The sequence below is a fragment of the Equus asinus genome, chromosome 2, assembly GCF_041296235.1.
Source record: "Equus asinus isolate D_3611 breed Donkey chromosome 2, EquAss-T2T_v2, whole genome shotgun sequence".
NCBI lineage: Eukaryota > Metazoa > Chordata > Mammalia > Perissodactyla > Equidae > Equus > Equus asinus.
The window spans coordinates 11,798,550-11,825,668 of NC_091791.1; the positions used below are offsets into that span (position 1 = coordinate 11,798,550).

The 27,119-nt window shown below is 44.5% G+C and overlaps 2 long non-coding RNA genes across 9 annotated transcripts in view; one reads left to right on the top strand and one right to left on the bottom strand.

Annotated features, from left to right (window-relative positions):
- Positions 1-25,807, bottom strand: LOC139039965 (uncharacterized). Its single transcript, XR_011493500.1, has 3 exons — positions 25,552-25,807; positions 19,356-19,610; positions 1-14,896 (listed from the first exon to the last, which is right to left on the bottom strand). It is a non-coding gene; the product is annotated as an uncharacterized lncRNA (long non-coding RNA).
- The window catches only part of LOC123283302 (uncharacterized), a 203,439-nt gene that overhangs the window by 131,134 nt on the left and 45,186 nt on the right, over positions 1-27,119 (top strand). The window lies entirely within an intron of this gene.

Here is a 27,119-nt window from a genome sequence, read left to right on the forward strand (position 1 = left end):
CATAGATGTATATTTTAGTTGTGGGTCCTTCTAATTGTGGCATGTGGGACGCCACCTCAGCATGGCCTGACGAACAGTGCCATGTCCGTGCCCCGGATCGGAACCGGCAAAACCCTGGGCCACCAAAGCAGAGTGCACAAACTTAACCACTCGGCCACGGGGCCGGCCCCTAAAAATTTTTTAATTATAAACTGGTGGAAGTTCGTTGTAAGGAATTTGAAAAAAAAAAAAGGCAAAAATCCAGCCACTTGGTGAAAAAACTATATATGCATTTTTAAAAATATTTTAATGTGTAGACTTCTCATTCTCTCCCTCCCCTCCTTTCTTTTTCTTTTAATAGTTTAGAAATGAGATTGATATCAAACTGATTTTATAGCCTCTTTTTTTTCCCACCTGATGTATTGTGGACATTTTCCCATATCATTGAGGTTTTTTTCCACAACGTGTTTTGAATGGGTGCTTAGTATTCCCTCACAGGGATGAGCTATAATTTATTAAACCAATCCTGTATTGTGGAGCCTTAAGGTAATCCTCCGCACCCTTTTTATTGCTATAAATAATGCTCTGAGGGACGTGCTCAAACAAAATAAATCTTGGTGCAAACTTTGGCTTTTTCTTAGAGTAAATTCCTAGAGGTGGGGTTACAGGTCATAAAGTAGGAATGTGTTTCGCCCTTCTTCGAGCTAGGGGTTCTCGGGACTCAGATGCATCCCCCGCCCCCCGTGGCAGGGGGAAGCCTGTTGAGCAAGTGAGCTTTCAATGGCTCCTCTCCCTTAGTTCTCATTTGCGTCTGACCTTGGCCACAAGGAGCCCCTTTTCTTCTTCTTTGTGGAAGCCATGCCAGGGCGCAGCTGTGTATCTGTAAATCCACATTCCCGCTCTCTCTGACCTAGGGTTAGCAGTCCTTCAAAATCCACTGGAAAAATCCTAGCAATGCCAAGTCCTGGCTAGAGTTGCCATGGTGACAGACAACGACAACAACCCTTTATCCACATCCCACTCTAAATCTTCAGAAGCTCTCAAGATTCAGAAGACACTAGGGAAAATATCTGCTTTATCGGCAACAGTTTAATCCTATCCCACCCAGTTGGGAGTCCCATATGGGCAAAGCTGATGGCCAGCAAGATTCCACATGGATCTTATAAAAATACCGCTGCTATTTTTTTATTAATGTTTTTTTTTTTCTTTTTCTTTTTCTTTGCTTCTTTCCTGCTTTCACTATATCCCAAATAATCCTACATTTCCAAAAGCTGATCTAAACTGATGCCTAGGGCACTGACAAAGAAGAAGCATTAAAAACGTGATAACACAGACCAAATGAAAAAGACTCTTTTTGAGACAATTAACGAAAGTTGATTATGGCCTAAGTATTGGAGGATGCCAGAAAAAAAAATTTAACTTAGGTATGATAATGGCCTGTGGTTATACAAGAATATGACCATAATTTTTAGAGATGCATACTGACGTATGTGCAAATGAAATGACATGAAGTCTTGGATTTGCTTTCAGATCGTTCAGCAAAGAAAAAGAAAACAAGAGAAGATCGATAGGGCACATGTGGCCAAATTTTAATAATATTTAACTTCAGTGACAGGTTAAAAAATCATACTATTCTCTCTACTTTGAGTATGTTTAAAAGTTTTCATATCAAAAAGTTTTAATAAGAACAATGTCACATGCTTCCTATTCATTGTTTCTAACAAAGCCTTGAAATGGTCATGACAGAAAAACGTCAGATCTCTTACATTGATTCTGTGACTTAACATTTTCTTTTGAATTACGTGTGGGGTTGCACCACCATTGTTTCAGGGCTCAGGGCCCCTAAAGGGCTGACTCAAGCCTTGGTCGCAATGTCCCAGTCCCAAAGCTTTGGGGGAGACCTCCCCTTCCCCCTGCCAGTCAGTGGGACAAAGGCCGAGGTGACCCCTGACCTCTCCTCCAAGGTGAAAAACTATATATATATATATATATTTTTTTTTAAACATTTTAAATGTCAGCTCTCGGTGGTTGTCAGCCTCAGTGTCCCATGGGCCGTCTGTAATTTAACACTCAAGACCGTATTCTGCACGCAGAAGGATCTTGACTGCAGTGTGCACTCGGGGCTGCGCAGTCACCCTCTGCCTTCTGCCCTCCTTGGTTCTTGGTTGCTAGGCGTTCTATTGCTTGTGAGTACAATATTTACTTTTGTTTATTTGATTTCCCCTTGTATTTGAAGAGTCTGGGCAGCACCCAGGATCCTGGGGCTGGGGATTTTCTGGGGGATAAAACGCTCCGTGAAGCAGTTTGTCCATGTCTGCGTCTTGGTGGGCTCTTCCCATGCAAGGTCAGGGCCATGGGTTGGTGCTTGGGTCTCTGCTTGAAGCAGCAAGCATGGGCATCCCCCAGGGGACATGGGTTCAAGGGGCTTCAGAAAGCTGAGCAGAAGCGCTGGCCGGGTCACCACCTCCCCTCAATTATTCACCCTGAGGGTTTTCTTTGCAAAATATTTTAAAATAAATAGCCATATCATAAAAGACTCGAGTAATAATATGGAAGTAAAATGCAGAAGTCCTGCTCATGACCCATCCCAGGTCCTTCGTGGTGGTAACCCCCACACACTGTTTGGCATGGTCCCTGACCCTGTAGGGCCTACAGCTCCTCAGAAGTGATTCTAAGGACCTGCTGGGGGTAGGGGGTGCAGATGCATGACAGACAAGCCCTGGTTCCTACTCTTTTTTTTCTTTTTGAGGAATATTAGCCCTGAGCTAACTACTGCCAGTCCTCCTCTTTTTGCTGAGGAAGCCTGGCCCTGAGCTAACATCCATGCCCATCTTTCTCTACTTTATATATGGGATGCCTACCACAGCATGGCTTGCCAGGCAGTGCCATGTCCACACCCGGGATCCGAACCGGTGAACCCCGGGCCGCTGAGAAGCAGAGCGTGTGAACTTAACCACTGCACCACTGGGCTGGCCCCCTGGTTCCTACTCTTAAGAGGCTTATGAGGTTTGGGGTCAAGAAGATCTAGAGGTCTATAAGGAGAGCTCTGAAGGATTAGTTAGATTCAAAGTTATAGGTCACAATTACATCCATTTAGAGAAGTAAATGGGAGCCCCTCTGTTTCCGCTACTCACAACACTTCTGACACCAAATATGTGGGGCTTTTCCCCACACCAGCCAATTCTCTGACTCTGCAGACACCAGCTGGGTGTCCTACACTTCAGTTCTGACGTTAACTCCCTGGAGGTAGCACAGACCCATGGGTTAGGGCTCAGTCTCACAAGACTGCCCCCACTTCAGACTCACAAGTCACGAGTCCCAGGCTGTCACCTGTGCTACTGACCAGTGAGAAATGGGGGTTCCCACACCCCCTCCTCAGGTTAGGTAATTTGCTATAATGACTCACAGAACTTAGGGAAAACACTCCCTCATGTTTATCACTTTATTAGAAAGGATATAATGAAGGATGCAGATGAACCGCCAGATGAAGAGGTACATGAGGCAAGATCCTACAGGTCCCAGGCACAGAGCTTCTGTCCCCATGGAATTGGGGTGTGCCACCCTCCCGGCACATGGATGTGTTCACCAACCTGGAAACTTTCCAAATCCCATACTTTAAGGATTTTTATAGAGGCTTCCTTACACAGGCACGATCAATTATTTCCTCAATCTCCAGCCCCTCTCCTCTCTGTAGAGGGTAAGGAGTGGGGATGAAAGTTCTAAGCATCCAAGCATGGCTTGGTCTTTCATTGTCCAGGCCCCATCCTGAAGTTACTTGGAAGCCTAAAAGTTACCTGAGAGTCACTTCATCAGAACAAAAGATGCTCCCATCACCCAGGAAATTCCAAGGGATTTAGGAGCTCTGTGTCAGGAACTGGGATCAAAGAGCAGATATTAGAAGGAAAGATGCTCCTGGCACCCCCATCACTCAGGAAAACTACAAGGGTTTTAGGAGCTCTGTGTCACAGACAAGGGGCAGAGACCAAATATATATTTCTTATTATGTCACAAGAAGGAAACAGTTATTGAGAACAGGAGAAGTCATGGGATGCTCCAGGTAACACTTGAGCAATACTTCGAAGGAGGGCAAGATTTAGGTCATGGGGAAGGAAGACTTGCCTGGTTGAGGGAGGAGGGGGGAGCAAGGCCTGAGCCTTCTGCATGCCTACAGGTATGTTGATTGTGTCCTTTAGGGATCTTTTGGATGCAAATGCTAGAAAATATAACCCAAACTGGTTTAGGCAAAAAGAGATTTTATTTATTCATGTAATTAGAAAGTTTAGGAGATAAATTGAGTTTAGGCACAGCTTGATCCAGGAGTGCATAAAATGTCTAGCAATGTCTTTATCCCTCAGCTCTATTCCCCTTCCTTCATATGGACTTTATTCTTGGACTGTATTTGGTGGATCAGGATGGCGGCCAACAGCTCTAAGGCCCAAAGTTTTTCAAGTTAGAAGCTGTGGAGAAAAGCATACATCTCACCCTGTTAGCTTCTGAATAACTACCAGGATTTACTCTGCTGGGACAAACTTGGCTTATGAGCTGGTCCCTGAAGCAATCACTGTCACCGGAGATTAAAATATGTGAATTGAGCAGCTTAAGTCACATGCTCAGAGAGAAAGAGGAGTTATTATTCTAAGGAGATTTGGGTTCTGTTATCGGAAGAGGGGTACATTGGTGCTCGGAGGACCCCTCCAGAACACGGCCTCCACAGAGACTCAAAGCGTAGGAGGAAGAGCTGTGCTTGGCCGACTTGCTGGAGCCTGTTCAGCAGCAGAAGTCCACAATAAAGAGATTAAGTTGAGCAAAAACTCTTCACTCAACTCCCAGACCAATTGTGCTCCAAGAGTTGTGGGAGGGTCACTGAGGACAGCCACACCTACCTCAGTCAGGGGTTCCCAGGGCCTTCTGAGAAGCTGGTTGCACAAATCCAAGCCTGGGGGCTTGAGGTGACTGGATTGTTCGGGCTTCTAGAGACAGTTAGTCATCCAGAGAATCAGGACACAGGAAAACGTTCATTCAGAGTTTCTGGCCTGAGGTCTGGGTGGGCTGAGGAGTGAATTGGGGGCCCCTGCCATTGCGCTGGCCGAGGCAGCCACAGCCTGCACAGAGGACACTGGGAGAGAGGGTGACGGGCCCCAGAGGCCCAGCAAAGAGGCAGCCCTTTCAGGGGCCACCCTGTGGCCCACTCTCAGGAGTGGCCTGAGGACAGAGTCCTACTTCTGAGTGGTCCCACAGGGACTCCAGCAGGGACTTGGAGGGGGGTCATCACTGTGGCTTCAAACAAATCCCCTGAAACGCCGTGAAGAACTTTCATTCCATTCCTTTTTCTGCTCTTTCCCGAGAGCCAAGTGCTGTCTTCCACTGGAATTGAAGATTATGGGAGGAGAGGACAATGGAGGGAGACCTGTAGATACCGGGGAAGGAAGAGGGCCTAGACTTTGGGAGAAAACCAGGTGTAGGCTTCAGACTTAAGTGTTTCCTTGGAAAGGTTCTAGAATGAATATACAGCTTCTAACTGACGACTGGAAGTCAACAGGGAGCGGCCCCTCAGGGCTCAGGTCCGGCGTGGGGCGGGCAGAGGCATTAGCCTTTTGGGAAGTAATACTTTCCACTTAAGTCATTTTGGAAAGAGAGATTTCAGAGTGTTTTATACAGCACCGTGCCTCCTGAGTCATGGGATATGACAGAATGCTGTACCTTTTTGTCTTGGAGTTGTCACTGTGAGAGCATCAGATATGATAAAACCTTGTGGAGCGTATGGCATGTTTGACAAAATCAGAAGTCCACACAACTCTAGGCTGGGCGTAATTTTGATTTCTTAAGAAAATAACTGAGGAACACTCAAATAGTGAGAATAAGAGGAAACTTCCTCAAATGGTAAAGGGAATCTATAAAAACCCCGTAGCTGACGTAATGGTGAAAAACTGACCTTTTCCTCCTAAGATCGGGTACAAGAGAAAGATGTTCATTCTTGCTACTTCCATTCAACCTTGCACTGGAGGTTCTGTGAGGGGAAATTAGCCAAGAAAAATAAATAAAAAGCATTGCGATTGTAAAGGAAGACATAAACTACCTCTATTTGCAGATGACATGATCTTGTATATAGAAAATCCCAAGGAGTCCACTAAAAACGATAAGAACTAATAAACAGGTTCGGCAAGGTTGCAGCATACAAGATCAATTTGTAAAATTGATTGTATTTCTATACACTAGCAATGAACAATCTGAAAATGAAATTAAGAAAACAATTCCATTTACAATAGTACCAAAAAGAAGAAGATACCTAGAAATAAATTTAAGCAAAGCAGTATAAGACTTATACACTGAAAACTACAAACCGTCATTGAAAGGCTTAAAGAAGATTGAAATAAATAGAAAGGTATCCCAGGTTTATGAATTGGAAGGCTTACTATGGTTAAGAGAGCAGTACTGCCGAGAGGGATCTGTGATTCAATGCAGTCTCTATCAAAATTCCAACTACTTTTTCCTTTTTCCGGAAACTTATAAGCTGATCCCAAAATTTATATGGATATGCAAGGGACTCAGAATAACCAAAATAATCTTGAAAAAGAAGAATAAAGGGAGAACACTCAAATTTCCCAACTTCAAAACTTACTACAAAGTTACAGCAATCAAGACAATGTGGTACTGGCATAAAGACAGACATATAGATCCATGGAACCAAATCAAGAATCCAAAAAGAAACCCATACATCTATGGTCAATTGATTTTTGAGAAGGGCACCAAGATCGTTCCATGGAGAAAGAGTAGTCTTCAACAAATGGTGCTGAAACAACTGTACAGCAACGTGCAAAAAATGAAGTGGGACCCCTACCTCACACCGTATGTAAAACTTAACTTAAAATGGATTGCAGACTGAAATACAACAGTTGAAACTATAAAACTCTTCAAAGGAAACGTGGGTAAATCTTCATGACCTTAGGTTAGGCAGTGGCTTGTTAGATATGACACCTAAGGCACAAACAACAAAAGAGAAAAGAGACAAACTGGACTTCACCAAAATTAAAAACTTTTGTATGTTAAGGACACTATTAAGAAAGTGAAAAGGCAACCCCAGAATGGGAGAAAATATTTGCAAATCATATATCTGATAAGGGCCTTATATCTAGAACATATAAAGAACTCATACAATTCAACAACAAAGAGACAACCCAATTTAAAATTGGGCAAAAGATCCAAATAGACATTTCTCCGAAGAAGATATACAAATGGCCAATAAGCACAGGAAAGGATGCTCAACATTATCAGTCATTAGGAAAATGCAAATAAAAACCGCAATCAGATATGACTTTACACCCATCAGGATGGCTGTAATCAAAAAGATAGGTAAAAACAAGTATTGACGAGGCTGTGCAGGAATTAGAACACTCACACTGCTGGTGGGAATTTAAAGTGGTACAGTGACTATTTTTGGAAAACAATTTGGTAGTGTCTCAAAAAGTTAAACATAAAGTTACCATATAACACCCCAATTCTATGCCTAGGTATGCACCCAAGAGAACTGAAAATATATATCCACACAAAAACTTGTACATGACCGTTCATATCAGCATTATTCGTAAAAGCCAAAAAGTACAGACAACTTAAATGTCCATCAACTGATGAATAAATAAATAAAATGTGGTGTACCTATACAATGGAATATTATTTGGCCATAAAAAGGAGACAACTACTGATACTGATAAATATGGATGAACCTTGAAAACATTGTGCTAAGTGAAGGAAGCCAGACACAAAAAGCTGCATGTTTTATGATTCCATTCATATGAAATGTCTAGAATGGGGAATCTATAGAGACAGAAAGCAAATTAGTGGTTGCCTAGAGCTGGGGGCTTAAGAAGAGGGGGATGTGGAGTGACTGCTAATGGACACCAGCCTTCTTTTCAAGGTGAATAAAGTGTTCTGGAATTAGATAGGACGAACGGTTGCACAATTATGTGAATATACCAAAAACTACTGGATCGTACACTTTAAAAAAGTGAATTATATGGTAGGTGAATTATATCTCGATCAAGCTGTTAAAAAAAAAAAGGCAGAGGGGCCGCCCCGTGGCCGAGTGGTTAAGTTCCCGTGCTGTGCTTGGTGGCCCAGGGTTTCTCCAGTTCAAATCCTGGCCGTGGACATAGCACCGCTTGTCAAGCCATGCTGAGGCGGCATCCCACATGTCACAACTAGAAGGACCCACATCCAAAAATACACAGCTATGTACAGGGGAGGGGCTTTGGGAGAAAAAGGAAAAATAAAATCTTTAAAAAAAAAAAAGGCAGAAAAAAATAACTGAGGAAGTAGAAAATCGGAGCCACCAAGAGATCTAGAGGCCAGTTAAAGAGTATTTCTGTTTCCCCTTTGTTCTTTACACAAAATGATACTATTTAAAAAAACGATGTGTACATGCAGATGTTGCCACACTGGTTTTAGCCCTCTGGTTCTTGCATGGCATCAGTTTCTGCATGTACCATGGCTTATTTTTTCAAATATCTGACCAGCACTGGACCACGTCCCCCACCAACAGTTTTGGAGGTAGAGAACGTGTGAACAGAATCCTTCACAACTGGGCTGCTGATTTGCATAGGGGATAGTTCCACCCCTCCTAGGAACTTTCTTGGGAAAGAAACGGTAGGTAGTGGTATTTGTTTCCTCAAATTTGGTGGCGTAACACAACACAGCTTGCTTCATAGTTCTGGAGTCAAAAGTCCACTGTCAGTCTCAAGGGGCTAAAGGCCAGGTGTCAGCAGGGTTGGTCCCCTCAAGAGGCTCCAGAGGACAATCTTTCCCTTGCCTTTGTTAGAGTCTAGCAGCCACCTGTATTCCTTGGCTCTCAGCTTCTTCCTCCATCTTCAAAGCAGCAGCACAGCGTCCTCCAATCTCCCTCCCTCGCTCTCCCACTGCTTCTGTTGGCACCTCACCATCTCCTCTTCTGTAGTCAAATCTCTCTCTGAGATTCAAGTGTCCTTTATAAGTGTCTTATAAGGACCCTCGTGATTACATTTAGGGTCCGCCCGGATAACTCAGGATTGTCTCCCCAGCTCAAAGTCCTCAACTCAATCACATCTGCAGCAAGGAAAAAGCACAGTGCCAGGGATTAGGGCCTACGTGTCTTTGGGGGCACGTTATTCAGGCTGCCGCAGTGGTGATGGCATCCAGTTGTAAGTCCAAAACCCCACTGGAGGCACACGGAGCGGGCAGCGTCCTCTCTGACCTTTAGTTGCAACATTAATCAACCAGCTGGCATTGCTTTGAACTAAAATTTCTCATAGGAACTTTGCACACATTATTGTTCTGTTTCTTGAAAGACAGGGACATTTATCTTTGTGAGGCAGGTGCACGCAGACCTTGCTGGAATTTGGGTGAAACCAGTGGTGGACAGCCAAAGTTCGTTTCCATTTTGTTTCCCGTGAGAAAGGCAAAGTCATCAGCTATAGGGTGAAGATTTCAGGACCTAGAAAGGGTCCTGGAGGCCAGGCTGCCTGGGTCAGGGACAGGCCTGACGACACCCGTCAGAACGGCTCCAGGCTGCTGTCCTTTGATCTCTGATGTCTGCTCCATGCTGACTTTCTCTTGCCTCCTTCTCCATTTGCTGTCCACACCTCTTGATGAGGCCCCTGCACTGGCTCGGTGAGGTCCCCGGGCTGTGGGGACGGGGAAGCAGCTCTGGGTCAAGTATGAATAGAGAAGACTTGGCCAAGGGGTCGGGGGAAGGGCCTCTCCTGTTCCCTCCTGCATCTTGTGAATTGACTTGAAAACCCCTCTTTTGACTCCTGAGCTGTTTTGTGAACTTATTTCTAAATTTTCTAAAACACACCAGATACAAGAGGCTGCTCGGTCCCCGAGTTCTGAGTAACTGAAGCATCCTGTAATCAGTCTCTGCAAAGTTAGCCAGAGTCCCATGAGGCCTGTTTATGTGTCAGCCTGTTCTGACTCTAGAGACAGTGAGTTTACTAACTGTTTGTTCTTCTTCATGATCAAGATCATTCTGAGGAAGTAAAACAGGTGCAAGAAAGGACTGGAAGAGTTCTGTAGAATTGGGTCCCTACTCCCCTTGAGCTCTTTGCTCCGAACAAAACTAAAACAGACTTTCTGCTGTCTTTGACATTTGTTGTGGCCCCAGGTGACACTTCCCAGAGGCCCATGGGACATTTTTATGTTTGTCTCCTGTTGAGCTCCCGTCTGCCATTGTTTACGAAGGTCCTTCTACGGTGTCACTCTTGTGCAGCAGCGCTGGCTCCTGCAACACAACCCACAGTGGCGTGCCCGTCGGGCCTCCGGAGTTTGCATTGTCAGAACCCACCACGGGGCCCTTCCAAACCCCCGTCGTGGTGATAGTGGTCACAGAGACTGCCATCTATGAGTGTCCAGCACTGTGCAAAGGGTTTACCATTTATTGTCTCTTTAAACTTTAAGAACAATGCTGTGTGGAAGCTAGTGATGTTTCTATTTTACAGATCAAGAAATTGAGGCTCCGAGAAGTTAACTTGCCAAGAATCCCAGTTATTAGGTGCTTTGAATACAACTGTGTTTGGTTTTAGAGCTGGCACTTTTTCCTGTCTCCTCACCATGAGATGTCATCCTGCTTCGCTGCCCACCTAGTGAGGCCTGCCAGCCTAAACCTACAGCCTCTGCTCAGAAGAGGTACCTGCTTTCTCCTGTGATTTCTGTGCCAACCACTCTATAAACCAAGTCCTTCTTATTGGCCAGGAGCGGGGCCAGAGCAGCAGGTCTCTTAGTTCCTTGCGAGTCTTAGAGAAATGCTTCCCCTTGGGAGAGCGTCCAGGGTAAGCCTTGTGGTTTCCATTCTAACAGCCTCCTTGATCATTTCTTTAAAAAGGCGTGTATGTTGGGGTGGGGGGAGTGAAGAGTTGTTAAAATGCTAGTCTTAAATTCCTCAAAATGTGGAGAGCCTACACTAATTTTTTGGCATTTTTTTCTTTCTTTTTTTCTTTTTTATGGAAGTATTTACATCCAGTGAAACTGCAAATCTTAAGTACACGATTTGATGAGTATTGACAAATGTATACGCCAATGTAATTCACACTCCAATCAAGGTATAGAGTATTTCCATCACCCTCGAAAGTTCCTTCAGGCCTCTTTCTAGTCAATCCCCACCTCCCCCCAGTATTTCTCATGATCATGTAATCAGATCTGATGTAATAGATCCCTAAATCTTTCCTGGATTTGTCTCCCACCCTCAGGAGTCCATGTGTCTTACCAAAGCCTCCAATGTCCATGTCTTGCTCATCTGGTTTGACTAACCGGTGTCATTGATGTAATGGATAAATATGATGTTCTGTGCAAGGCCAGATAGCTCGGGTCCCTTCAGAATACATTATGACCAAGGGTGGGAGGGCTAAGATGACACTGGGGCAAGACCATAAATACGCATGGTGGTTCATCTCATGTAAACACTAACTGCTTCTGGTTCTCCTTCCTAACAGGGATGGAGAAGAACACATTCTCCTGACCCATAGCTCCATTCCATGTGCTTAGGCCATGTCACCTGCTCTAGAAAAATACCGCATGTGGCATCGCAGTTGCAATCGGGGCACTCGTTGGTTGAGTTTGAATTAATCCTTGAGGTTCTGTCTGGTTTTGCAGAGGCCAAACTGCTGACATACATGAGAACAGGATGGGACCACCACCCCTGCATTCTGTAGGTTTTTCTGAGTCTCCACAATTTCCCCTGAGATGAAATACTGGTTTGGGTTTACTGTCTTGGCCAGGGGAGGGAGATGAGATTTCGGGGGTTTCCACTTGGCCTTCCTTACTGTGATCACTGTAACCCCACAGGCCAAGGAACCAATCAATGTGTGTGTACGTGGCAGGTGTGCGGAGAAGTTGCCAATTACCAAGGGTACCCAGTCCAATTACACATTCAGAGACTAGAGAAATAACCGCTGGGGCATGTAGAGACCCAGTGAACCTACTGTGAACTGGGGCTTAACCAGGACTTTATTCTCTGGGCCTTATATTCTCCCCCTCTAATGGGGGCGGGCACGGTAATGTTTCAGGTCCTCAGGTGTCAATGTCAGCAGCCACCTGTGTCCAACAATCCTCAAAATATCTGAGCATTCCCCTTTCCTCAGAGTATAGTTAGCCACGTAAATGGCCACAGGTCCCTTTCAGGGAAGGACAGGGGGCCCAGCCTCTCTCCAGTCAGTCTGTTCCAGGTGTGAGAAGGTAGACATGGGATGTTAACTTTTTATTTTGATGGCTGCCCTCGGCCTCCTGATTACCCCTTCTTGCTTTATTCTGGCTGCGTAGGTTGAGCAATACCCTTGTTGTCTGCCTGTCTGTCTTTCCTCTCAGAATGAAAATTCTTCTAAACATTTCCATAGCTCTCTATGGGTCAGATCCCTCTTGCTGCCACTCCCACCTTGCTGCTCATTACGATAATTACACACGCCTGGCATCTGATGGTAAGTGCCACCTCCTGGCCTCTGTCATCCCCATTGCTCCCAGGGAGCCCAGTTCAGTACCAGGATCTCCACCAGCATCCTTGACCTTCAGGGGAGAGCCACCACTGAGCTTCTTCATGTCACTTGCCCTGTCACCAGTGCATTCTTTCTGCTTTGGCAAACGCAGTGTTCTTCCAGGCCTTTCTGTGCAACACAAGAGCTGTTGTGTTCTCTGGCTTTATGTAGTACATCCACTCCAGCTTGCCCACTTTTCTGAGCCTTTTGATCTCTTCCTCCACCATCTGCCATGACAGATCTGGCATCTCTACTTCACTTACCATCACATTTTCTAAGCTACCAGGAACCAGCCTAGCAGGGTTCTAGCTCCACCTCCTGGGGCCCTTGCCAGGATGTTAAATGCTGTATCAAAGGAGAGTGTTTCCATCTCAGTATGACTCCCCATCCAACTTTGCATTGCATCTCACTCTGTCCAGCACCCTCACTCTTCACTCCACACCTACCCTCCTGGCTCCTGCGGGAACGTGTTGGGTGGGTCCCACAGCTCCTTTGGGCTATAGTCCCTTTCCTCTTTTAGCAGGGCTGCACTCCTCTGGCCAGATGTTGTGACTGGACCCTAGTTATTAGTCTGGTGGCAGGAGGGGAGCTGGGAGTGGATCTGCTGGGGGAAAGGGGAGGATATGGAAGAGAGTAGTGAGGTATTGTCGTGCAAAGCAGATCTCATCATCATCTTCATGTGAAGGCAGACACTAGCCTGTAAGGAGAGAATGGGGTCCTTTTTCAGGTCTGTAGAACTCCGGGAGATCTGGGATTTGAGATGTTTTAATATTTCAGCTCAGTTGTCCCCTTGCCACTACTGCTTTCCAACCAGGGCCCTGACCTTGGCATAGCAGACCTCCAGGGTTGAGACCATTGCTCTTTGAGTTCTTTTATTCTTAGAATTAAATTCAGGGCCTGCTTCCCAGCTGTCTCTGCCTACAGTTGCAGAAGACAGGGATCTCTTCATATGCTGCCAAGGAGGCCCTTTGGTTTTCATATTTTGCCTTATATTGATGTTTAATCACCATTAGCCTTTCATTATCTTTCTCCAACAAATTGATAGCTTCTAGCAACAACATCTGATTCCACCATTCACATAATTATTATTTCCTCCAAACCTTTTTTTTTCTTTTGTGAGGAAGATTGGCCCTGAGCTAACATCTGTGCCAATCTTCCTCCATTTTGTATGTGGGACGCAGCCACAGCATAGCTTGATGAGCAGTGTGTAGGTCCACACCTGGGATCTGAACCTGTGAACCCTGGGCTGCCAAAGCAGAGCATGCGAACTTAACCACTATGCCACTGGGCCTGCCCCCTGTCCTCCAAAACTCTTAAATGCCTGAGATCCCAAATCCATCAGAGCATTTTCCTGCCAGGGATCATGTCCTAGTTCACCACCAGTGAAAATTTTAACAAGTGCCCCACAATGGCAAGCATGCACCACCAGGGGTGAGGTCCTCATTGCAGCAGCCAGCAGATAATCTGGTTCCAGCATACTTCCGGGACCAGCTTGCACAGGTCAGCTTCCCCAGCACAGACTGTGTGCAGGAGCTTTCCTGGGAGTGGTCTCAGGACCAACGCTTTTGACAGGGGAGGGAGGCAGGAACCAGCGGAGGGAGAGGTTAAACTGTGATCCAGCTGCAACAAAGGCCTTGGCCAGTCCCATGGGGAGCTCCGGAGCTGGACTCTCCCCGTCAAGGCAAGAGGGCTGGACCTGTGCGCCCTCTACGTCAATTCGTTATAGGATACAGGCTGCCCCAGGAAGGGGACGGAACCTGGGGTGAAGCTGCTTTCCAAGGCCGAGGGCAATTCTGGAGAAGGATTCGGCCAGAAGCTACAGTAGCCAACTCTTGCAGAGCTGGGGGAATGAGCGCCTCCATCCCACAGGTACATCTGGGCAACACATCCCTTCACTTTTCCTCTCCAGAAAGAAGGAGAGAAAAAATAGCCTATTTGTTTGGGTTTTTTAAATGATTGCACTAGAGACTGTAATTTGCATCCTTAATGTAATACATACTGAATTAATCTTACACCACTTCAAGTGCAAGGTTTTCAGTAGACTCACACTTGTACCCCTATCTTTTGTGCTAGGATGTCATATATTTCACTTCTACATATGTTATAAGCCCTTTGCTTATAACATATAAGCACATTGCTATTATTTTTGCTTTAAACATTCAATCACCTTTTACATAAATTAAACATTGATAAAAATTGTCTTTCATGTTTATTCACTTATTTACACTTTCAGGTGATCTTCATTTCTTTCCAGAGACCTGCCTTTCTGATCTTGTCTGTCTTTAAGCTATGAAGGGGTTAAGTTGCGATTCCAGAGGCCAGTGGTTCCTTCTGGATTAGACTCTGTCTGGGCTTCGGAACCCAAGCACCCGAGGCTGTTTTCCAGCTCCTCTTCCACTGCCACCTCCTCAGCGAACTTGGGGCTGCTGTAGAATAGGTGGGAGAATTATTGGCTGAGTGATTTGTTTGGGGCCCTTCCAGATTCCTTCCATCCTGCCAGCCCACAAGGTCCTCTCAGGCTCAGCTGAGTTCTCCTCATCCCTGCAAAGTCCCACCCCATTCTGGCAGAACCCTCTTCCATGTTCTCGTGCCCAGATCCACTCCTCCCCCAGGAAGGAAGCTGCTCACCCATGAGAGGCTCGCGTCTCTCTAGAATTCAGTTCATCGAGGGTTTCTTGCATCCCACGGCTCTTAGGTAGCCCAATAGAAAAGCACACTTTTTATTTTGCCCAAGTTTCTCTTGTTATCTCAAGAACAAAGGTCTTTCCCATTCTCCTACATTCTAACCGGAAGCAGAAATCCTCAGCTTGCTTGCTTTGCTTTGCTTCTGTTCTCATTTCTCCTTTATCAGTGGGCTGTTGTGGGGAGCTAAGGTGGGACATACTATAGTCATGCGCCACATAATGATGGTTCAGTCAATGATGGACTGCATAGATGACAGTGGTCCCTTAGGATCAGTATCATATAGCCTGGGTGTGTAGTAGGCCGTACCATCCATGTCTGTGTAAGGACACTCTATGATGTTTGCACAATGATGAAATCATCTAACCACGCATTTCTCAGAATGTCTCCCCGTTGTTAAGTGACACGTGACTGTGTTATCGGGCCAGGATGATCATAGGGCTCTGGTTTACCCAAGCCAGTGCCTGGGATTTGCAATGGTTCCCTCGTACTTGGAGCGATCACTGCATTTCCCTTCGTCTAAGGGGAAACACTGGGAACGTACCCAGAGCACACACAGCAGGTGAGGACACCTGGGTCTCACCTGTAGGTGCTGCTGCCAAACTACTGTGTGAGCCTGAGCTTGTCGCCACCTTTGGACCTCCACTTTCTCATTTGTAAGTCTCATTTGGAGTTTCTGCTACGCTGCCTCCGTGGAGAATGAAGCAGTAGCACTTTAAGATTCGCACTCAGCTTTTGCACAAAGAAAACCAAGAGGGCACTTTGTGGCAACTGAGTTCCGGTAACGTGAGAGGCTCCGGTCATGCTACCTCCTTCGTTAACTTGTGATGATAATATACACACAAGGCAGTAATTCTTTATTTTTAAAAAATAAGATGGTGGCTAATTTGATTTGAATGCTCCAGTCTGGGAGTATGCTTCGTGATTTTTAATCCAATTAGTGTTAGAGAGACTTCTGATTCTAAGAGTATCTGGTTTCTGCTTATGGTGTAAGCTCTAGGCCCCAGTGACTCACATTTCAAGAAGGGAAAAGTTGGGCCTATCGTCGATAAAAAGGGTCTGTTTATATGGTTGCTTCGTTTTTTGTTATTCAACCCAAGTGGCAGGGCGAGGGGATTTTAGCTCAGATTTCTGTAAGCAACAGAAAACCCACAGACAATTTCAACTCAAAAGTTTCCATACAAATTAGCACTATTTCTCAAAAGGGCCTCAAAACATCCTACTTGAAGGTAAACAAAAGCTGCCAGCATGACCGCTACGCAGGGGAACATTCTGGAAGTCTCGGCCCAGAGGTCAAAGGTCAATAAAACAGTGGGTTAGCTGTTGATTTGAGCTGAATTATACAGGCAGACGACCTTCAGACGACCTGATTCACTCTGTCTTTGCAGCCTTTCTCTTTACATTAGACCTCAAAGTTAGTTGGAACCACTCTCCAAATAAGTAGCATTTTTGCTGGGAAAATAGTGCCCGAATCAAATCTTCAATTCTGTTTTGTCAGCACCACATCCATTGAAGACTCTGAAATTTCTACAGAGACTATATGCTTGTAGTAACATTGTGGTGTAATTTTCACACTTAAGTTTTTTTGACCAATAAAATACCTCGTCGCTCTCAAGGTAATTTTGTAACAAGAAACGTCCTTCTGTCCTTGGCTGTTGATAAAAGTCACATGAAACCATCTTAGATGTGACACAGTTGTGCCCTGTTGCCCCTGTGATACGTCAGCCTGTGATCCAATTTTTATGTGATAGGAAAGTGTAAAGAAAACGGAGAAAAGTGCAAATGACAGACAGGAAAACACTTTGTAGAACCCATCTGTTGGAGAACACGTGTCTCAAGCTGAGATCCTGCTCGTACGATTGGGGAATAGAGTTTGTAACAAAGCGCAGTCTTCATAGCGCTGTGCGGAGGGGAATGGTGCTAAATAGTTTTGGTGTTATTTCACAAGATGGAATTTCATATCTCTGCCGCTGAGGCCCTCAGGTGACCAGAAAAGAATGGGAAGATGAATCTTACATATTTTCAGCAGGAAAAAAAATTCCTGGGCCATAATTACTCACCGTGCCCTCGAGAATGAATCTGGCTCTGTAGGTTCAATTAATTATGAAAACATAGATGAGACCAACTAAAACACTGTACAGAAATGGAAAACAAATACTGTCCCCTCAGTAAAGTGTTGTGGAGAGTATGAAAAACATACCTCTGTCAAGAATGTGGAAAACAGGGAGTGGCCTTACAATAACATGTCTTTTTTTGAAGGCTCTAGGAAAATCGAAAGCATATTGAGTGTTGGATGAGGACTCCTGGCAAAGGGGGAGTGACAAGATTATTTCTTTCTGGCACTTCTAGGAGCGGGATTAGTTAATTGAATCTGTGGTTTTCAGATTCAGTTGGTGCTTCTGGCACGGCTGCTAGATGGACAAGGTTCTCGGGTCCATTTTCCCACTGGGTCCTGTGCCCAGGTCTCCAGGAGGAGAGGGGAAGATTCTGCAGTCTGTCAGCGCCCCGGCCTGTTTAGACAGCCCCATGCAATGAGACGCGCATTTATCTGAGCTGCACGAGCAACTCGGATGTCCCGGGTACCGGGAGAAAGGTTGTTTTTTTGCAGATGCGGTCCTAAACTACTGTCCAAATCCAAAATGGGGAGATGAGAAAGGAGGAGTAAAACTGCAACCTCCGAAAGATTCCCCAATCTTAAGAAACTGGGAAAAAAATACTAAAATATTTAAATATGTGAGGCAGAGGGATGGTGGGAAACTCACTGATTTCCCTCTGTCACCTGATTTTAAAACTTTTACAAAACCACTAAGCTCCTACAATTCCTCTCACAAGGTTATCAGATGTAAGGAGCGTCGTTGAAGTCATAAAAATGATATCTCAATTTTGATATCTGAATTCAGTTCCATCCCCCCCCCCCACCCCGATGCCCGTCAGCACCAGCCGTTGTGAATCTTTATCCTAAGTGTGAAAAAGGTGGGAGATTCTTTTCCCTACATTATAATCAGGACATTTATGGCCCAAATAACTTTTTTCCTTAAGTAAGATTACTGTGCCCAAACAGTTTATTTCTCTAAAAGAAACCAAAGCAAAGAGACCTGGGCAGTTCTCGGGAGAACATGGAGTCCTCAAACTTTATGGTGACAAACTATTCTGTTTCTGTCGCCAAGTCTGCCAGATCTTAAGTTGGAAGTCCATGATGGGGACAACGTAGCAACGGGAGAGCACGCAACACCAACACACATATTTGGATAATGGTCCTTCCTCTGTCTGGCTGAATGTCTGCATAAAAGTCAGGTGACTGGGACTAGGTCTTAATTGCCTTGTGAATGAGGGCATAGAGCTTGACAGATAGTCACAAAAATCGCATCCTCCCCTCCCCCAAGATCTACTAGTCTAGGAGTTGAGGAAAATTCAGTTCTTTTTCTTAGAAGGTTAAACACAATGTTTGTTAGATACTCTAATGTTCTAGCACATCTGTATTTACAAATTGTACACCTTAATTCCATATTTTTTTGGAGGGAGATTAGCCCTGAGCTAACATCCGCCGCCAATCCTCCTCTTTTTGCTGAAAAAGATTGGCCCTGAGCTAACATCTGTGCCCATCTTCCTCTATTTTATATGTGGGACGCCTGCCACAGCGTGGCTTGATAAGCAGTGTGTAGATCTGCACCCGGGATCCAAACTGGTGAACCCTGGGCCACCGAAGGGGAATGCACGAACTCAACGGCTGCGCCACTGGGCCGCCCCTACCTTAATTGCTTTTTAAAGGGCTAAGTCAAAACTCATGATTCCAGAAAAAAGTATTTACAATGGTTTAAAAATATGAATAGCCAATGAGCATCCTGGTCATCTCCAAATTCTTGGGTAAGTTTGAGAGTTGAGAAGACTGTGTTCTTATTGCTAGTTGATAATTCTCACCATGAGTATGCTCTTTGCTTAGGTGTGAGTGGCTATTTCGCCCAACTTTCTAAATGTCCAAAATGAAACAAAGCCACCAAATATGAAAAGAAACAAACAACAAGAAAGCAAAACAAGGAAAAAATATGATCCAAATTCTTGCCTCTTACATCGTACTGAGACAAGATCACGCCTTCAGATGTTTCCTCTTAGAAGGCAGACTTTTCAAGTGTTTTGCATATGATCACTCCAGACACTGGCCACAGGGGAGAAAGGAGAAGGGAAAAGGGTTTCTCTCCAGCTTACCTCTCCCAAGGAGGATTCCAGCAGGGCACCTGGCAGTTTCAGTAAGGAGCAGGACTTACTTGATTCTTTCTCCTTCTCTTCCTTCCCCATTTCTTCTGCTTTGCACCAGAAAATGAAAGGTGCAGCATGCTTTCTTTTTGAGGTGGCCATGTAGAAAATTTAGAGAAAATTGCAAGACCTTGCATCTAGTTCCAATGTAGCCGTTCAGTAACCGTGAGATTTGGGACAAAGATCCCCAGGACTCAGTTTCCCCATCTGTGAAAGGAAAGATAGGACTACTTGAATGGTCTCCAAGGTCTCATCCAGTTCTCACATTCCAGAGCTCTAACTCATTGTCTTCATATGTTAAGTAAGCTTCTTGGAGCCATATCTTGCTTGTTTGCAGAACTAGAAACTTCTAGAAGGGTTAAAAAAAAAGAGAGAGATACTAATTTCATATTATCTAAAACTATAAGTTTGGAGCAGTCTGGTATTTCTCTTCCTCTCAATAATTAAAAATCTTTAGAGACAAATATCATTTAGAGTTAATTTTTGAACTAGTTTAGAGTTAATTTAGAAACATATTGGCACTAAGTACTTGCTCATTCCAAGAAGATGGAGGTTTTAAATATTTAACTTGTAAATCCTGTGATTCAGACAAACATCACTCTAGGAACAAGGAAGTTCGGGAGATTAAAATCCAGGAACGCCGAGTTGCAGTTGAGTCACGTTAAAGATTGTGCAACCTCGGGAGCGCACACTCATTGTTCACGGCAAGAGATGCCAGTTTCAGTTACAGAGCTTTCAGTCGTGGGAACCTGCGTCCTCAGATAGCCCTCCGTCAGTTTTTCCTTCCTTCGCTCTTCGAAAATTCTAGGTCTCTCTGCAGGGGCGACTCCAACTACCAACCACCAACCAGTTCTTTGGTTCTGCTTTCAAGCTGGTCTAGGGCGTCGGTTATGGGCACTCCAGTTACCCGAGCATGACGAAGATCTCAGATTCAGTGCAGCCCTGAGTCCTCCTGTGCCCGTGATCAATCTCTTGCTTCTCAGCTCCAAATTCACCCTTAATTGCCTGTTCTGGGAAATTGTAGAGTCCTTTAACAATGTTTCCTTGGCCAGCTGGCATGATACCAAGCTTTGTGAGTAGAGGGTGCTAGAGAGACACGGCAGGGGCAAGGAGCTCTCCCTTCCGATTCCACCTCTGGCACCTCACATGACTTCTCCAGCACCAGGTTTCCGTGGTGCCTGGGGCTTCCCCTGTCCCCAGCTCCTACAGCAGCACTGAGTAGCCAGCAGCTTCCTCTGTGTCCCCTGGAGCAATTTTGTAACGGAGCACCTCTGGTGACATTACCCTGGGAAGTATTTTCCCTGGCACCCTGAAAGGCAGATTTCTGGCATGTTCCTCTGGTGGAGCACCACAGCCACCTCCCTGCTGTCCAGTGAGCCATGACGGTGCCCTCTCCAGGAAAATGCATCCCAGCCCTGAGGGTAGGCTGTGGGTGGGGGCTCTGCCTTAGGCTCTGACGCCGGCCCCAGGCGCAGTGATGGCTCCCTGTACCTGCTAGTCTTATATTCCTTAGAGTTTCGTTTATTCGTTAGCAACCAATCCCCCATTATTCCAATTCTCTCTTGTAGTTAATAACTCTTTATATTAAACTTTTTTTGTATAAATTACTCCTGATTGGATCCTGAGTGATTCATATCCCAAGGTGAAAATTTGCATATAATTATTATTTGCATATAATTACCTGGAAGACTATGGTTAAATTCGTTGTTCATTTATCAGTGTTGGGTGGATAGTCTGCTGTAAGCTCTCTTTCGGTCTGGTACCACTGTGTGTTAGTCTGCTAAGGCTGCCATAGCAGAATACCACAGACTGGGGGTTCAAATAACAGAAATTAATTTTTTCACAGTTCTGGAGGCCAGAAGTTTAAGATCAAGGTGTTGGCAGATCCAGTTTCTCGTGAGGCCTCCTCCTCAGCTTGCAGATGGCCACATTCTCACCATGTCCTCACGTGGCCTTTCCTCTGTGCGAGCACATCCCCAGCGTCTCCCTGTGTTCGAATTTCCTCTTTATATAAGAACATCTGTCAGAGTGGATTAGGGCAAAGCTTCACAGCCTGGCTTTAACTTGATCGCCTCCTTAGGGACCCATCTCCATGTATAGTTGCGTGCTGAGGGACCGGGCATCGGGGCTGCGACAGAGGAATTTTGAGGGGGCACAGCGCAGTCAATCAATATGTGCTAGTTTTGATTTTCTAACGGTGACCTTAGCGATCACGTGGAAGTACCTCTGTGTGGTGAGAGCATCAGACTCGGCTTTGGAAGACCAGATTTGGAGCCCGGGTTCTGCTACTTATCAGTTGGGCAAATTGTTGAACCTCTTGAATCTCGGTTTTCTTGTCAGTTAAATGGGCTTCAAGGGGCATAAAGCAGATTCAATGAGATCATGCAAATAAAAGTGCTTTAGAGTCTACAAAAGACTTTACAGAAAGTGAGGTATTCCTCGGTAGGTATATGGACTCACACGTTTTTAAAGACTCTCCCATGACATTTCATACTTTCTACTTATTAAAAGGCAGTTGCCAACCTATTAAACCGGTGTTAAGTATAAATGGTTTGTGTAGCCAAAAAGTCTCTTTGGCTTGTTAGACATGAAAAAGTTCTCTAGCCCCACAACTGTCGCTGCATGTGCCAGGAACCTTAATTAAAACAAAACTTTGAATTAATTATTATGTTGTCTCTTTTGTTTTCTCATTCTCTGCAGAAGTAATAAGCAACATCTTTAAAGTCTCATGAAATTATTTGACTTACTCCTACTTTTGGAAAAGATAGAAATTACATGGCCTTCAGAGTGGCAGCCAGCACATTTTTTGGCAATTGCAATATTCACTAATAGAGGGATAGGAAAGAAGCTATAACCTGGTTCTCATTTTACCCAATATCACAGCCTTTCTCCCCATACCACAGTAACGCACTGCCTGCAGTCATCTCGCATAGTGGGAAACTGAGGCACTGGGCATCATCATCGTGTTCAGGTGCTGAAGGGAAAGGAAACTGTCATTTATGGAGGAGCTTTATGTACAAGGCACATCGCACAAATTTCACTTAATCCTCACACCATCCCTAGAAGGTATGTTAATAATAATAACAAATATTATTGCTTAGTGATAATGTTATTATTAATTCCATCTTACAGAGAAGGAAACTGAGGCTCAAAGAGGGTAAATAAATTGTCCAGAGTCACGTGGCTAATAAATAGTGGATCAGAGATCAGAACTCAGACCTGCCTGACTCTGCCGCTGTGTGTCTTCCCACCTCCACTGTTGGCCAAAGCTTATTCACAATGGCTTCAATTTAAAAGTGCTGTTAGCAATATAATTGTCATAGAATGGAAAGCAATTAGCAGTTGAATCTAACAGAGCTTCAATTGATAAAATTCTCTAGTGATTAGTTACTTAGTTTTCAAGCTACATCGCAGATAATAAGAGTTAAGTGCTGGATCCAAAAAAAAAAAATGTTTTTGGCAAATATTCAACCATGTGCTACAATAGCACCAATTGGCCATGTGCCCCTTGTGCATATAGAATCACTATCTCCAACCATATTTATTCTGTTGCCTTTCAGTTTTCCCTCTGCCATCTGTGTATGCGTTGACTTAATCTCTAGAGCAAGTTATGTTCATATATTTATCTAGTAAAAGAAAGTGCGCTGATGATAACTATTTGTCTTCCTTTTAAATTTCTATATCAGAGTCAGCAGCTGAGAAATATACTTTTTTTTTTTTTAATTTAGAGTCTTTCTACTTTGTGCTAGATCTTTAAGAGGCTTGGAGCTTACCCCTCCATAAGTTTCACTTTGAAATCTTGTTGGAACAATCTCGAAGCTGATCTCATTTCAAAAGAAAAACAGAAAATAGAATCAAATCAAACTTTACTGAAATTGAGAAGACAAGTCATGAGGCTCAAAGGAGGAATGAATGAGACCGTGGCTCTAATAGCGGGAGGGAGGAAATGACATCAATTAAGTAGGACCATTCGTGAGGACCCACCTCCTTTGAGGTGTCCCTCTTGGAGTTCTTCCCTTCCAGGGCTTTGCAGCGCAGTTATTTCAGTATTGGATTTCACTCCTTGCTGGATAAGTTCCTTGAGATCAGGAATTGTTTCACTCATCTTTATCTCCTATTCTTCATCGTGTTTCAACTGCCTCGTGGACCCATCACCTTCTCTAACTGGACTATTACAGTGGCTTCTAGAAGAGCTCCCTGCCTCTGGTCTTCTCAGTGTCACCTCCTGTCCACAACGCAACATGATGCGGTCCAGTAACTCCCCATCTGATGCCAGATTGCTCTCCAGATACCCTCTGAACTTCATCGCTGACTCCAGAGGCCTCGTAAAACTTGGCCCAAACCAAATATTGTCAGCCCTGTTTCCCACCATCTCTGCTCTTTCTCGGAGCCCATTCCCTGCAACTTTGTGAAGAAAATAAGCGGGATGATGAGATAGCGAGGACGATGTGGTAGGGTGGCCGGGCCTTCTTTAGACTGAGTGGTCAGAGAAGGTTTCTTTAAGGAGGTGATATTTGTGTTGGGACCCTTTGGGGTTGACCATATGGAGAGGTGGGAAAGAACACAAACTGGCATACCAAGGCTCCAACACAAAGGCCATGGAGGAAAACAGAGCTGACCTTTGAAAGGACATCGTGGAGACCAGTGTGCCGGGAGCACGGTGAGGGTGGAGGAGATGCAGGAACGGAGCTGCAGATTAGGTGGGAGGCAGCTCCCGCAGGAGCTTTTCCACCTTGGAGAAAGGGCAGTAGTCAGGCTGAAAGCGTCTGCACCATCTACATTCCGAACAGATCCCCTGGCTGTGGGGTAGAGCGAAATTGAGGGGGCTCCAGTTCCAGACTGTTCCAGACTGTTTTCCAAAGTCGCTTCTCTCTGAACACAATCTGTGTACAGGTGAGGGATTGTTTATGTCCCAATAAGTTGGAAGAAGGGCCACAAAATCTTTCTTTGGGTCTGCATTTTGAAGTTTCAATTGAGTAGGCAAGGGTTTTGGTAAATATTCTGCTCAATAAAGTCACAACTCTATTACTTACACTGGTATTCTAAAATTAAACTGGTAGTTTAATTTTAGTGATTATGATTAAATTTAATTATATAAAAAATAATTTTAACACACGGTAGTACCTACTGTGTACCAGGCGTGGTACTTGGCACTGAGGATACAGAGATAAATGAAGGTGGTTCCTCAGAGCGCAGTGGGCTAGCCTTGTTCCTGGTGACCCCTGTTTAAAGTTCTGTTTTGAGATTTTTAACCAACCGTGTGTTTTAACACTTGATAATATTATGACATTGTATTCTTTATATCAGCTTATAATCCATTGTGATTATAATCAGGTGATATTTTCACAGCAAAATCACGTATTTTTCTACATTTTCCTATTTAATCTGTGTAGTTGGTTTCTTCTTTCTCAAACCTGGCCTCAAGGACTCATTCTCTTTGATTCTGGTGACATTTCTAAGGATAGTTATAAATTTGCATATTGGCTGCAAACAGCTCAAAAATCACTTCCGAGAACTCTTTCCCCAGGTCATAAAAAATGGTTCTGATGGAACAGTTCCGGGAGTGCGGTGGACTCTGGAGTCTCCACGGGAGTCTGATAGGTTTCTTCCCAGTTTGGGCAGAAACTGTAGTAAGGAAGTCATCAACTTTAGTCTGTTTCTTTAAAGGGAGACTGTGCTTGGGCTTGGGGACAGACCTGAGATTTGCAAGGACTTTGGAAATTCTGAGCTATGTGCCCCACAGTTATAAAATTATATCTTAGACAAGTAGCCCATTTTTGAGGAGAACACTTAGCCTTCTATTCACAACCACATTTGTTGCATTTGGATCCAGCAGGGAAAATTAAAATCTTGTGTTTGTCAGCGGTGAGGCCAAGATGCATGTGCCCCAAGTTTAAATATCCAGGAATCATCCAGTGGTTTGCTTTTATTGTTCATAAAGTCGGCAGAGACAAACCACCTGAGTAGTTCCAGATGTTGAATCAACAAGGCCGTACTTCACAGACCTACATGTAAAAAGTAACTTTACAGGCCTAAGAAAAGACCGGCAAGATTGTGCCATTTCAGGATAGAAAGATGCTTTCATTCTTAAAACAGGTTAAACACAGGACGTGCCCCCCTGCAGATGGCAGGTTTAGGTGACTCTTACCTTTATTAGGCCACGTGAGGCTTCAGGTTGTAATCCACTCTCCTCTGCTCTGTTTGTAAAGTAGAAATCCCAGAGATGGGCTGGCCCACTCCAGAGGACTAGACTGTTTTAAGATAGCAAGGCTGTCAAATTTTAACAGAATAACCTGAGAGCAACATGGCAAAGACAAACTTCTCCTCATTGACTCAAATGCTGGAAGATCATAGAGACATAAATGTGGCTTACGGTTATTAGTCTACTCCATCTCACTGGTATTTTGGCAATGAAACCTAACATTGTTCTGGGCACCTTGCTTTGTGAGTTGGCTACACAGGGTAACATTATACGGTGGTAAGTAACATGACTTGCATGGGCCTGGGGCCAGGAGGTTGGAATTCGTTGCCATAAATCTTGAAACTGTTGGAGGTGTCTTATGTTCAAGTTTATCTGGCACAGCCCAAAAAGTGAAAGCTCTGATAGCCAGAATGCCTACATGGCTATAATGCATAACCTTACTGAGTGGTAAAGAATTTTTATGGCTACTGGCAAGAATCCAAACAGGGAATCAACTGTCTCTCCACAAGATATTTCAGTGGAGTGACCCAAGTTATCCAAGTAAGATGCTGGCTCATAAATCTGGGGTTGGAATAATAACGTTATTCTGTGTCCTAAGTATTACATTACAGTGGCCGGAAGATGGAAGCATGTATATTATTTATGCACAGGGCTGCTCCATCGTCAATCGATGAGTCATCATGATGATCATACAATCCCGTGCATTTTGTGCAGTAGCTAAAATCTAACATTTATTGAGAGGTGATTATGTGTCAAGTACGCTGGTAAGTGGGCTTCAAACATTATCTTGTTTAAGCCTGCCAGGTGTTGTGAAGGAGGTGCTTTTGACAGATGGGAACCTGAAGTCTGGAGCTGTTAAGCGAATTGCCCAAGGTCACAAATGATGGAACCCCATTCAGACCAGCCCCAGGGTACTCCACACTTAAGGCCTCTTTTGACAATGATAGAAAGCTTTTTTTAAATCTTGAGCAGTTTTAAATATTAAAGACGTAGAAAAATGTATCAAGAATAATGGAAGGAATAGTCACTCAGCTTCCCGCCAAGCTTAAGAAATAACTATTGTCAGCACAGTTAGACTCAGGGGCCTCCCCGTCCTCCCTTATCCCCAGGGGTAACACCTCCCCTAAACTGGACGCTTCTAATTCCCATGCATTTGCATCATACTTCCACTGCGGCAGCGTGTGGTCTTAAGCTAGGTATATAGGATAGTTTGGCAGGTTTGCATGAATGGTATATCACGCTTCATGTATTCTTTTGTAACTCTTTTCACTCAGTATTACATTTGTGGGATTCGTCCATGTCGATGTGTGTGCTGTAGCCCTATTCACTTTCGCTGTGTGAGCATACACTCTGTGTTTATTTCTCTTCCTATAAAGGGTATCTTCGCATCAAGCATGTCAGTGACCTCCTCAGCCACCTTCTGTGTCTAGCAGGATTGGTAGTGATATCATCATTTTACTGATAAGGAAACTGAAGCTCAGGACCTCTGTCTTAGTTCGCACTCCTAAAATTGG